We start from the raw sequence: 12,922 nt of genomic DNA on the forward strand, positions 1-12,922 counted from the left end.
AGGGGTTCTGATTTAATCTCTCTCCATTGTTTCAGCAGAGCATTCAACAGATTTGCCTTCAGTAGAGAGAATGAGTGTCCTTCCGTCTTTCCCTTCCGAACTCTGAGGATGCAAAGAAATCCCTGATTTGAGGAGCAAATCTCTCTGACAAGCGTCTATTCACTAAATCAACTCTGAAGATAGAAAGGTCTCTTTTGTGATTAGCTCTGAAGGTAATCAACAAGGCCGTAAAGTTGACCCTTTTATATACTGGTAGCCAATTAAGTTTTTTTAGGCCAATCTCAATAGACTTACTAATGGAATAGTCGAGGAGAAGATGTTCAGACAAATTCTGAGCCCACTGTAACTTCTTTAATAGTCCCAAAGGGAGCCCTAGATAAGAAGTTTACATAGTCCAATATGGAGGTCACTAGGGTTGCACAATGGATTTTCCTATATGGGCTGGTAGAAATGTTAGTGTCTTTTTTAGCTACTTAAGTACTGTTCAACAGACAATGCCTGAATTTGTGGTTTAAAGGAAAGGTCATTATTGAACTTTATCACAGGGTTTATCACCACCAAAGTAGGGGTCGGGTTCCTCCAAGATTTTTTAGTCACAGCCTCAAATGGTCAGGAAGGGAGTAGTAGCCCAAGGCAAGTAGCTCCGATTGATCTGAGTTCATCTTGAGGCAAATCAGCTGCATCAAAACTTACCACAGAGGAGAGACAACCTTAGAATCTCTACACCACTAAGCCATCGACTTGCTGGAAAAAAAGCATAAGTTGTGTATCGTCTTCATATGATACTATATTGAAGCCCCACGGTTGTACTTCCTTGGCCCGAGGTACAATATAGATGTTGAACAAGGTGGGGCTAAGGACTGAGCCTTGAGGGACACTAGGTCTCATTTCTTTGCAGCTTGAAGTGAAGGAGTGGAGACGGGCGGCCTACGCTTTCTCTCATTGAAAGAGTTTTTTCCATAGCTTTGCTTTGCAGCTATTCCAAGAGCCTCCAGTACCTCCAAATGGATCTTATGGGACACAATGTCAAAAGCTGCAGTGATGCTTAAAAAAAGAAAGAATTTTTTTTCCCTGGTAAAGGATAATTTTGACAAACTCTAGGACTGCAACCTTGTTACAGAACCGTTGTGAAAGTCCGGTTGTGTAGAATGCAAGATTCCCTTTATTTCAGCAAAAAGGGAGAGTTGCTTGTTAAAGAGGTTTTCCAGCATCTTTCCCAGCGCTAGGAGCTAGGCCTGTAGGTGCTGGGGCTTAGTAAATTTCCATTGAACTTTTTCAACAATAGTAGCACAACTGCTTTTTTCTAGGAGGGGTGGCTGGTCCTAGTTTAAACGATTCACTGAACAACGCATTAATGTATTTGTTGACGGTTCAACCTGCAAATTTCAGGATGCGAGGGGGACAGGGATTAAGGGGACCCGGACCTCGCAGTGAGAAAAGCTGCTTCTGAGTGAGCTAGATAATTTTTTTCAAAGACATTCAGTTATTGTCCATCTGACGCTGTGGGTTCAGGATGGGGGTCACAACTCCTGGATCATTGACAAAACCGGAACATATGCCACCCATTTTGTCATAACTGTACTTTGAAATATGGTCGCACAGTGATTGTAGTGCAATTATGTTTTGTTAAACTGCTGCAGGGGTTAGAAAGGAACTATCTGTAAAACCTTCCTTGGGGTGTAGCCAGTCTTGGCGATTTACCCAGAGAAACCTTCTGCCTGTGCTTTTTTAATCCTTTTCTGGAAATTTCTTAGGGCTGTTTTATAAATCAAATTATCTTCTAGAAGACTCTATTTACTTTCCAATTGTTTGCTTAAGTGTTTTTCCGCCTGCAGTGTGGGTGAGAACCAGGCAGTAGAAGGCAGCTTCCTTTCAGCAGGGCTTCTTTTAATATGTGCCACTTTATCTATTGCCTGCAGAAGGGAAGCATTAATGAAGCTAACAGCTACCTCCATGCGTTCTTTCTCTGTATTCCATTAGGTCAAAGGACTCTGCTAAATTGGACTTCACACATTTGTGCAAGGGCCGCATTGAGATAACTGAGGTGGTAGTTATCAAAGATGTTTCTGGTATTAACAAGGTAAATGGTACTAGGTACTGGTCTGACTATATGAGTGAATATGGTTTTTCAGTAGCATGTGTGTGGCAATTAGTAAATATAAGATCTAAGTTATGGCCCTGTTTGTGTGTGGACCCTATAACTTTTTGTGGGAAATTAAGATGTACCATACCCTTATTCAATGTCAGTCATTTTCATCCTACTGTTGGCTGTAATTTGGGTACTTAAGAGGTCCTTGGAGTGGTCTTTCATCTGTAGAGGAATAACCTTCTGATCTTTTTTGGGGTTCTGACATGCTCAGCCTAGTTAGGATTGTGGTCTCGCTCTGTGACATTTTAAGTTCTCTGTGTGGTTTAATAAGGGTGCCATCTTTGAGCTTTAAAGGAGGAGTCTCTTACTCTTGCAGTGGCTTTTTGGTAGCACCTCCTAAAGGGATTTAGGAAAAGGCTGAAGCTCTTCTTTGTTGAGAGACTACTTTGTGTTCATGCCAGAGGGACTAGTGCTGAAACATTATTTAGACCAAATGTTTAGTGTTCAGACTTTCTCCATCCTGTAGACATAAAGCTTTGCCCAATTCAACTTGACTCAGGATATGATCATTCTGCCTTTCTCTCCTCTTGGTTCTTGGCCAGCTGGGTTAGTCTCCTGATCTTAATTTTTTTGTTGAGTGATGAGAGGGTATCTCACTTGCTCTAAAATAAAAAATGAAAGGACCATACAGTGGATAAACTGCATATGGCAACTATAGGTAGGGGGCGGGGGACACGTTCCAGTGTTACCCTGACCTATTCTGCTGCTGGAATTTCTCTTTCCTTTTCTGTTCAGGGCTGTTAAACAACTGCCTCCTTGGCAGAATGTAAACATGTTTCTCTGACGTCTGTAGGGCTGCCAGAAGAATTAAACCTAACACTTTAATTTCACATTATCATTAGGACATTTCTTTAGGTACGGTTGGAGATTTGGTGTATAGTGTATTGGCATCTTGACATGTCTCCTCATCTAACTGTAATTACGCTACATTATATGTTTCCTCGTCAGTCCGGCCTCCCAACCTTCATGTAACTAACTGGTGCTCATGTAAAAGCGCTCCAAAACCTTTGGGTCGAGTTTAAGCTATATAAAAATGCAAATACAAACCCTTCCTCCTATAAGTAGCCAGTGCTCTAGTTTTGTCTTTCTAGGAATGAGTAGGCGCGATTATGCTTTGCTTTATGGAATTAATGAGGATGGGGTCATGTTTGTGCAAGCGGTTTCACATTTTTGTTAGATGCATTACCTACACAGGTATCGCTAAATACACAGTCGTATAGCTATGGAGATGGAGTGTGATACACGGTGTCATGATTACCGGTACTTAATCCAGGCACCTTTTTTTTTATGTCTCGCCTGAGCCAGCGTATGCCCTGCTCTGGCGAGACATTTAGTGAGTTCGACCACAGCTTTGTGTGGCATACAGTGTGCAGTCACGAGCAGAGGCGCCATCTGGCTTTCCTCTCGCTCGCCCAAGCGCGCGCCTCGCTTCAATGCCCCTCCCCATCCCCCTCCACAGAGCGCGTCTCGCAGCTTGTTTTTCCTTCAGCACGAGGTGCGCGCCTTTCTCGTCACCCTGACCCCCCTGCCCACACACAACTCCCAGGCTTGTTGCCTTTAGACCAGATAACATTTTTAATAAACTAGTGTGTTCCGTCCGCACCAACCCTCCAAGGTCGATGCCTGTTTCTTTTTAGCCATCTAGCTTCGATCTGCATGGGCGAAGGGTGGGGGCAATGGGTCACAGGAACAGTGCAGCTACTTGTTTCTTACCCCCTGCAGTTTTTTTATTCTATCTGCATTTAACTCGCTCTACTGTCCAAACCTCTCATCTCCCCAGCCCTCCTTCATTATCACGCACTTCCCTTGCCGTTCTCATATAAGAGCTGCTCGTTTGTGATAGCAGGGGCGCTGGATAAGGCTGGAGCCTGGCTGCAGCCGCAGCAGAGACTGTCCCTTTCTACCTCCCTCTCCTCCGCCCATGCCATGAAGCACAACCCGCCCTGCACCGGTGGTCCCTGTATATGGAGGCAAGGGCCCAGCTACAGCTCCCCTTCTCGGCACAACCTGATGCGGTGCAGACAAAATGCTTTCTTTACGCTATGGTTTGGGTTCTGTGCAGTGTACACATTGTGCATTTTCACCATATTTCTTTAGGTGGTCTGATTTTAGGTTTTACAAAAACTGAATTTTTTAGTTTCAGACGAGTATGCTAACAGAGCAAGGTTCAAATACCCAAATGTTTTGTCCACATTTATTTTCTTTAATAATGTATAACAACAGACATGTTTCTAAACTGTATGTAGAGAAGCTGTTGAACATTTTCATTTGGACATTAAAAACTATCCGGACCATTTCTCTATATCATCATTAATGCATCGCTTCTTTGTAGTTCACAAGTTTGACAGCTTCGAAATTCCCCCTTTCCAATATGGCTTCCGGCTCCATGTGAGCCCTGGATGGGTGGCAGAGAGGGTATTGACAGCTGCCCGTCTTCCCTTTTAATGGTGTCTCCCGAGGATGCTCAACGTACAGTTTACTCCCTTTCTCGTTTTGAGCAAGGGGACAGCGCAACAAGGTAAGCTCTATCTATGAAACGGACTGTTATTTCTTATGTATTCTTTTATGCACCACTCCAGGAAGTTATAATACTGAACTTATGTAGTGCACAGAAATGTCCATTGTCTGTGCTTCATTGATATTATTACACGGTTTAGCAGAACAGGGAAGATGAATGCCTGAATTATCTCTGCCGAAATTTCAACGTGCGACTGTTGCTGCCACATGGCCCTATGTACGAGTAATACAGTACAAGTGCACGTTGAACTAGTGGATTCGTAGTTTTGTGTCTGAGATGAATTGACTCACATGTACCTGTATTTGGACGTCAGTTAGCTTAAAAAACAAAAAGTAACACGCTCCTTACCTGCCACCCCCAGTAAAGTCGGGTTTCGTGCAAAAGACATGCAGATTCAATACACATTCCTTAGCTGTCTTTCACTTACAAAGTTCCCGAATGCATAGCTCTTTCTCCAAGTTTCCATCTATTAAGGGGACATTTTGGCTCTTTCAATTCGTTTCGTAGGAGGTCCTAATTGCATGAATTTGTGTTTTTCATGCCTCGTTATTACTCTCAACTTGCCTTCAGAAATGACCTCAAGACCTCTATGAAATAGCAATAGCTTACTTATGGTTTTTGAGTGAAGGCTCTGTAGTGTCGCGGTCTAGTTGACGCGCACTACGTAACGGCGGAAATGCGCGTAGCGGCCATATTGGACGCTACTGCGCATGCGCGAGTTAGCGCGACGCAAGAGAAGCGATCGGAGCCTGTTGCCCGGCGCTCTCTCGGATGTGTGATACCTAATGCTGCAATAAAGGCACTTATACACCAGTCCTGCCTCCAGCATATCATTGGGGGTACCCAGCTACATTACAGTGGCGACGAGGCTTGGACAGAGCGGACCCTGTTGAACCCCAGTGAGGGAAGAGCCCCCAACCTGCAGGAGAGCCGGCGGGGACGACGTCCCACAAGGCGAGCAGACCAGGGAGGTAAAGGACGGACACCAGCACACCGGGAGAGCGCGGCAGTGGCAGACGGACACCAGAGGGTGGCACGTGAGAAGTGTGCCGACCAGAGGCATAGAAGCGTGAGCGGGCGACCGTAGCGAGGTGCAGCAGAGACCCTGGCGGAAGCGGGTGGAGACAGCGCAGACAGCTCCGACGAGAACCCGACGACCCGAAGAAGGGGGGAGAGGACGGAAGCGCCAGGCAGTCAGAGGAAACAGGCGGAAGCCAAGATGAGTGCGCAGGTATCAGCATTAACGACGCCAGTCCCGTTCCTACCAAGGCCAGGGGAACCCCAAATGAAATGGGAAGACTGGAGGGAGTACTTCAAAAATTACCTCGAAGCACTGGAAGATGAGAACGAGGAGGCGTTCTCCAGCACCAGGAGGAAGAGGATACTCTTACATAATCTGGGACCTGAAGGCATACGGGTGTTCCAAAACTTAACACCGGTCACCCGACCAGCAGCGGACACCGATGTATTCAAACACGCCATTGAAGATTGGACATCCACTATCGACCCGCAGTTTGCACGTCCATCGACCGCTACAATTTCCAGCAGAGGAAGCAAGAAGCGGGGGAAACGATAGACGACTATGTGGCGGCGCTGAGAAAACTAGCGATAACATGTAAATTTGGTGCATTACAGGACGAATTCATTAAGGACCAAATAGTAATGCATACGACAAGCAAGACAGTGCAAGATAAATTGTGGGCGAGTGGAGATGCGACGCTAAAAGACGTGATAGCCATCGTGAAAAGGGCAGAACTAACTAAGCGCTGCGCAGAAGCAGCAAAGAGAGACCAAGCCCCGAGACTCACGATAAATAAGGTGGAGGACGCGGACCAGTATGGAAGAGGAAAAACGGCGCCAGGAGAGTACAAAAGGAACAAACAAAGGGAAAGGAAAACCGGGACAACCGTGGAAGCAAGAAAAGGAAGGAACGTCGAGGTGCTACAGGTGCGGAAGCCCGAACCACGCGGCGCACGACAAACGGTGCCCCGCCTTCAGAGCCAAGTGCGCATTCTGCGGCCTGGTCGGCCACTACGAGAAGGTGTGTCGAAGGAAAGGGAAACAACGCGCGGTGAAATTCGTGGCGCAGGACATAGGAGAGGAAGAAGAAGGTCAGGAGGAAGACGATGAAGTCCTATGTGTGGAAGACCAAGTACTGGGCATCGACGGGAAAAGAGCACGCAAGCCCCAGTGCGACATGCACATTGGAGGAGTAGAAATCACCATAGTAGCGGACTTGGGGTCTCCCTACACGATCGTCCAAAGATCCGTGTGGAACGCGAGATTCAAACCCACACTTGGCTCACATCTGGAACCGCCCGACATACGACCGGTCACCTACACGGGGGAACCCATTCCAATGGTAGGATTCAGGAGACTGCTGTTCCAGTTCAAAGAACGCAGCGCCCAGTGCAAACTATACGTCGCGGAGAAGGGACCATCAGTCCTCGGGTGGATGGACCAAGGAGAGTTGGGCATACAACTGAATCCGGGAGGAGACACCCAAGTGCTAGTGACGTTAGATGGAGAATGGTCGACGGCAGTGAGATGGCGGTGCGAACACCCAAAAATATTTGGCGGCAAGATCGGTAAACTAGAGAAATTTACCCACAGAATCGTCCTCAAGGAGAACGTCAGCCCCGTTACACACAAAGTAAGAAACATACCGATCGCTGTGAGAGAGGCAGTGCAACAGGAGCTACACAGACTGGAGGAAGAAGGAATCATTGAACCGATCGACAGCGCAGAATGGTTGGCGCCACTGGTGGTGGCCATGAAACCGTCAGGCAAGGTGCGCTTATGTGTGGACCTCCGAGAACTCAACAAGTGCATCGTGGTAGAAAAATTCCCGTTACCACGCATAGAGGAAATGCTGGCCCGCACGAAAGGCGTGAAATGGTTCTCCACCATCGACCTAAAATCGGCATACCACCAGGTAGTTCTGCACCCCACGAGCAAGAAACTGACGTCATTCATAACTCCGTTTGGATGCTATCAGTTCTGCCGCATGCCCTTTGGACTAGCATCAGCAGCGGCAGTTTTCCAAAAGCTAATGGCCCGCCTATTCAAGGGTATAGAGGGGGTGCAATACTTCCAAGATGATATCCTAGTAATGGGGAAGGAGCTAGAAGACCACAATGAGAAGCTGGAAGCGGTATTAAAGATCTTGGAAGAAAACGGACTGACGGCAGAGTGGGAGAAGTGTCATTTCGGAATGACATCAGTCACATACCTGGGGCATGAAATTGGAGAACACGGGATAACACCGAAGAAAGGGAATGTGAAGGCTATCTGTGACGCGCCCCCGCCTACCTCCAAAGAAGAAGTAAGGTCCTTTCTAGGGATGGCGGAATACTATAGTAAGTTTGTCCACCACTTCGCCACGAAAACACACAACATGAGACATCTCACGAGGGACAAGACGGCGTTTGCATGGACGGAAGAGGCGCAAGAAGAGTTTGACACAGTGAAACGGGAAATCAGCCAGGCGATGCCGCTGCATGGGTACGATCCCCTGGGTAGATCGATATTGATGACAGACGCAAGCGAAAAAGGGTTAGGAGCGGTGCTCATGCAAGAGAGACAAGGAGGCGTGACGGAGACGATCAGCTTCGCGTCCAGGACACTGACGGCCTCGGAACAAAAGTTCTGTGTAATCGAGAAAGAGATGTTGGCCGTGGTATGGGCCATGGGAAAGTATCGCCAGTTCCTGTGGGGCACGCGATTTCAAGTGAAAACGGACCACAACCCCCTAGTGAAGGTCTTGACGTCAAGTGGCCATGCCAGCGCAACACCCCGGATAGCGAAGATGACGCTAAAACTCTTGGAGTATCGGTACGACGTGGACTACATACCTGGCTCAAGAAACAAGATAGCGGATTACCTCAGCAGGGCGTCAGCAATGGAAAGCGCCACCAGCGGCACCGACGAAGAAGACGAGATGGTAGCCCTGAGAGATGATCCGGAAAGGGCCATCAGTAGACAGGAGTGGAAGGATGCGTATGCAGCTGATAGAGACCTGGAAGAAATCAAGAAGTACATCGTACGAGGGTGGCCGGAGAGGAGACAACAGAAGCCCAAGGTTCGACAGTTCTATGAGGTTAGAGAGGAGCTGTCGGTGGGGAACGACGGTGTGTTTGTATACAGAGGAAATAGAGTGGTTCCACCTGAGAACATAATACCGGATCTGCTGTCTATAATACACGAAGGACACCTGGGAATCGTGAAGACGAAAGCCAGAACCAAACAAACGTATTGGTGGCCGGGGATGGATCTGCAGGTGGAGAGGCACGTGAGAGACTGCGTGCAGTGCCAAGGAGCTGACAAGATACTAAAACCGATGAGGCCTGCTCTAGGAAAGTTCACGAATCCCAGTAACCCGTGGGAAGAAGTGGCAGTGGACATCTTGGGACCTGTACTTGACCATCAGGGGATACCCAAATACCTATGCGTGTTGGTGGACAAATACTCAAAGTGGCCAGAGGTACACATCCAAGAGGAAATGGACACTGACACAATACTGCGTTTTCTCAAGACGGTATTCCTCAGGGAGGGCATCCCCAGAACCATAATCAGTGACAACGGTCCCCAATTTACCTCGGACAAATGGGCCAGATTTGCGGATAGGAATGGCATTCTACTCAGACACACGTTGATATATCACCCGGCCAGTAATGGACAAGTAGAAAGGTTCAACAGGGTGCTTATGGGCTCCATACAGGCTGCCATCACCAGGGGCAAAGACTGGGGAAAAGAAGTACAAAGTACGGTCTGGGCATATCGCATCACCCCCACCAGCACGGGGTACAGCCCCTTCCAAATCCTACGAGGAAGGCAACCCTTCACCAGAGACAATGTTGCTTGGAAAGAGAAAACCATCACCAGCAAGTGGTCTCCAGCGGTGGTACAACACAACCTGGAGAAGGCACAGCATATTTACACTGAATACTACAACCGCAACAAAAAGGTGAAGGAGACAGCGTTAGAAAAAGGGGAGTGGGTCAGAGTGAAGCTGGCAGTTCTAAAGCGAAAGGGAGAAAGCAAATACTCCCCACCCCTAAGAGTGGAAGAAGTGTATGACCGAGCAGCGTTGCTCAGCGATGGAAACGTGTGGTCCCAAGACCGTATGGCCAAATGCAACAAAATCTTACAATGGCCCCGGGAGGACATGGAAGGGGCAACACCACCAGAAGAGGTGACAAGGGAAGCAGGAGCTCCAAAGGGAGAGTGCGGAGAGAACATTCATGAAGAGCAAAACTGTGAGAGAGAGGTACACGAAGGACCGGCCACGGAGGAAAGGACCCGGGAAGGGGGTGAGAATGGAGAGAGAGAAGGTCATGGCACTCCGGAAGGAAGAAGGTGAAGCCCTGTCGCAGAAGGAGGTCAAGAAGGACATACTACCCCGGTAAGACACACCCGGGTTGGGCGAGCGGTGGTGAGACCGTCCAAGTTTAGAGACTATGAAATGGACTAACCACCCAGTCAGGTACATTGTGTTGTGTGGTATAAAAGGGGGAGATATGTAGTGTCGCGGTCTAGTTGACGCGCACTACGTAACGGCGGAAATGCGCGTAGCGGACATATTGGACGCTACTGCGCATGCGCGAGTTAGCGCGACGCGAGAGAAGCGATCGGAGCCTGTTGCCCGGCGCTCTCTCGGATGTGTGATACCTAATGCTGCAATAAAGGCACTTATACACCAGTCCTGCCTCCAGCATATCATTGGGGGTACCCAGCTACATTACAGGCTCCCTGGTTGCAAAAGTGCTATTGTGAACTTAACCAACCTGCACAAACTGTTCTGTAGATACAGGGTAATGTGGGTCTACCTCAGATGAGACCACAGTACACAATGTGATGAGCGCACTGTACTGCTGTTGATATTTATACTGATATTTATACTAGGTCGAGTCTACAAGCAGATCGTGAAGTTAAAGTATTTGTTGCTTCAGGGCCAGTTTATCAGTGCTGTACATATAAACACAACTCGCATCTATTGTTTTGTCTCTGGTTCCAGTAAAAAGACTTGTTTTGTGAGCTCAGGGTCCTCTTTCCCACCAGGAATCCTTCCAGTGACTCTCACCCTAGCTCTTCCATCCATTCTGCTCTGATCTCTTCTTCACAAACTCGCAGCTGCCCTGTTTCCCACTCCCTCCCATATTCCTTCTCCCGTTCCATTCTTTACCCACACCTTTCTCCCCGTCACTCGTGCACACTTCTCTCTAAAACCTCTTTCGCTGTCTCTCGCACACATCTCCTCCTCTAGTATTACGCTTTCTCCTGCCACGCATTATCCACAACTCCTTCCCTATTTTTTTTAATTCTTTTTTCCATTGGTGTCACTTTTTTTCACCTCAACTCCCACGTAACCTATTTCCCATTACTAGTTCTACAGCGCCGCAAGGTCATACAAACAGCAATAGCACTATGCGAATAGGATCACTCTACTGCAAACAAAACAAGCATTGGCATAGCCAATAGGTCTCGCCTTCGGGACCTTTTAAGTTTTTAGCCATGCAACAATTGATTTTGTTGCACCAAGGATATTGTGCTGCATAACTAAATACTTTTAAGGTCCCAAAAGCGAGACCTATTCGCTAAGCCAATGCTTGTTTATATTGGCAGTTGCAATACACAATAATCCTATCCGAAATGAACAACTGAGGTCACAGAATGTAAATGGCATGGGGGCAAATGTGCAGCTCCACTTAGGCCCTCACTTTCAGTTTTTAAAAAAGGCCATAGGAGATTCATGTTGTAACCAGAGTTCAAAGAAATCCAGCGGAAATGTCGAGCTTCGATCTGTGTTCCAAAACCACACGACTCTTGTTTTAACTGTCTGCCCTCCAGTTTTTTATTAGTTATCAACACTTCTCCACATGCGCGAACAGAGCTAATACTTTCACCCCTATAAGGGTCTGTGGGCGTCCTTGGCCCTCTGAACGACCATTATTTTGGTGCATAGAGTGAGAAGAGGCTGAGGAACCGAAGTAGACTGGTGGCCAAACGGTCAACTCAAGATAACCACTGAAAGGGTCAGTCAGTAGCGTGCACCAAAATATGAACCACCACCCGTTACTGGAGGAAACGACACTGTGTCGTGAGCGCCTAAAATCTGTCAACACAAGAGACCCATACCTACGCAGCAAAAAAAAAAAAAACGGACCAAACCAAAAACCACCAGGGCGGGTGTAAACCAACGGGCTTTTCATCGTGGGGGAGACTTGGGCCCCAGTGATGGCAGTGGAGGTCACGAACATCCAACACTCCGTTACACCGCGACCTTTCAGACTCGTACCTCAACTCGGTTGATCGCGTCTTTTATTCTGAGGTACATTAAGACGAATTGTCAAAGGTTACAAAAAATCCTCCCCGGACCAGCACCATTTTGGGTGGGACTAGGAAACAACAACCCGTCAAAGCCAAAGGAGAAATGGGCGAGGGGAATAACATCGAATAATCCAGCAGCGTCACAGAGGCCACTGACTCGGCAGCCGTTTGGGGATTACTTACAAGCCGTCACGCTATAGGGCCCTGTCCGGCATCAGGACCTTTTTCGGCTTTAAATCAGCAGAATTAAATGAAAATTCTCAAGTTGTTCTTACCTCAGAATGGTAGCTGCAGAGACGGTCGCATTGCCGACATTAGCATATTCTACCTAGCAACTGACGGTTGCAGCGCGCTGATTGGTTGAGTTAATATATATTTTTTTTTTGCAAACTTAAATTTAATAGTCGTTTCGGGTATGGAAAATACACCGTCATTTTTTTGTTTCTTCTTAATTAGCTTTATTCTTTAGTGCGTCTGTTTTTTACCTGTGACTCCCACTGTGAGGTAATGAAACGTGAAACAAGCTCGACTAATGACCGAAGTCCTCTTATCCGGAAGCCGTGAAACCATCCAATGATGAAACGCGAGATATCTATGTGGAGCTGTGGCGCAAGTATAGTATAAACTCACACTAATACCCCAGGGGCACCAGAAGAAAGGTTAGTGTCCCCGGGGTATCAGAGGCTTGCACATTTAATACACGTGCAGAATACATTCGGGTACCAACACCTACTTCAAAAGCATAATTTGACAGACAAAAGAACTCAAAACACCCTTCGAAGTAATCGGATTTGTGTGTGACCAACAAGCCGCGCTCTTGCTTAGAATGCTTAATAACGCAGCCCTCTCGTGTTGTAAATACGAACTGTTTTTTTGGAGTGTATTTAATTATTTAACATAAAGCACAGACCCCGATGTGTCCTTAA

General features: G+C 47.4%; 1 protein-coding gene across 3 annotated transcripts in view; it reads right to left on the reverse strand.

Annotated features, from left to right (window-relative positions):
• Positions 1-12,403, reverse strand: part of PRDM10 (PR/SET domain 10) — a 1,096,800-nt gene extending 1,084,397 nt beyond the window's left edge. For 2 of the 3 annotated variants that reach the window (XM_085647206.1, XM_085647205.1), the window contains exon 1: positions 12,272-12,403. The gene's annotated coding sequence lies outside the window, so the exon portion shown is untranslated. Of the gene's footprint in view, positions 1-11,964; positions 12,063-12,271 lie in introns of those variants that run through there. The other variant, XM_085647207.1, reaches the window with a different exon arrangement.
• Between the last annotated feature and the right edge of the window lie 519 nt (positions 12,404-12,922).

Source organism: Triturus cristatus, chromosome 3_2, assembly GCF_964204655.1.
Source record: "Triturus cristatus chromosome 3_2, aTriCri1.1, whole genome shotgun sequence".
NCBI lineage: Eukaryota > Metazoa > Chordata > Amphibia > Caudata > Salamandridae > Triturus > Triturus cristatus.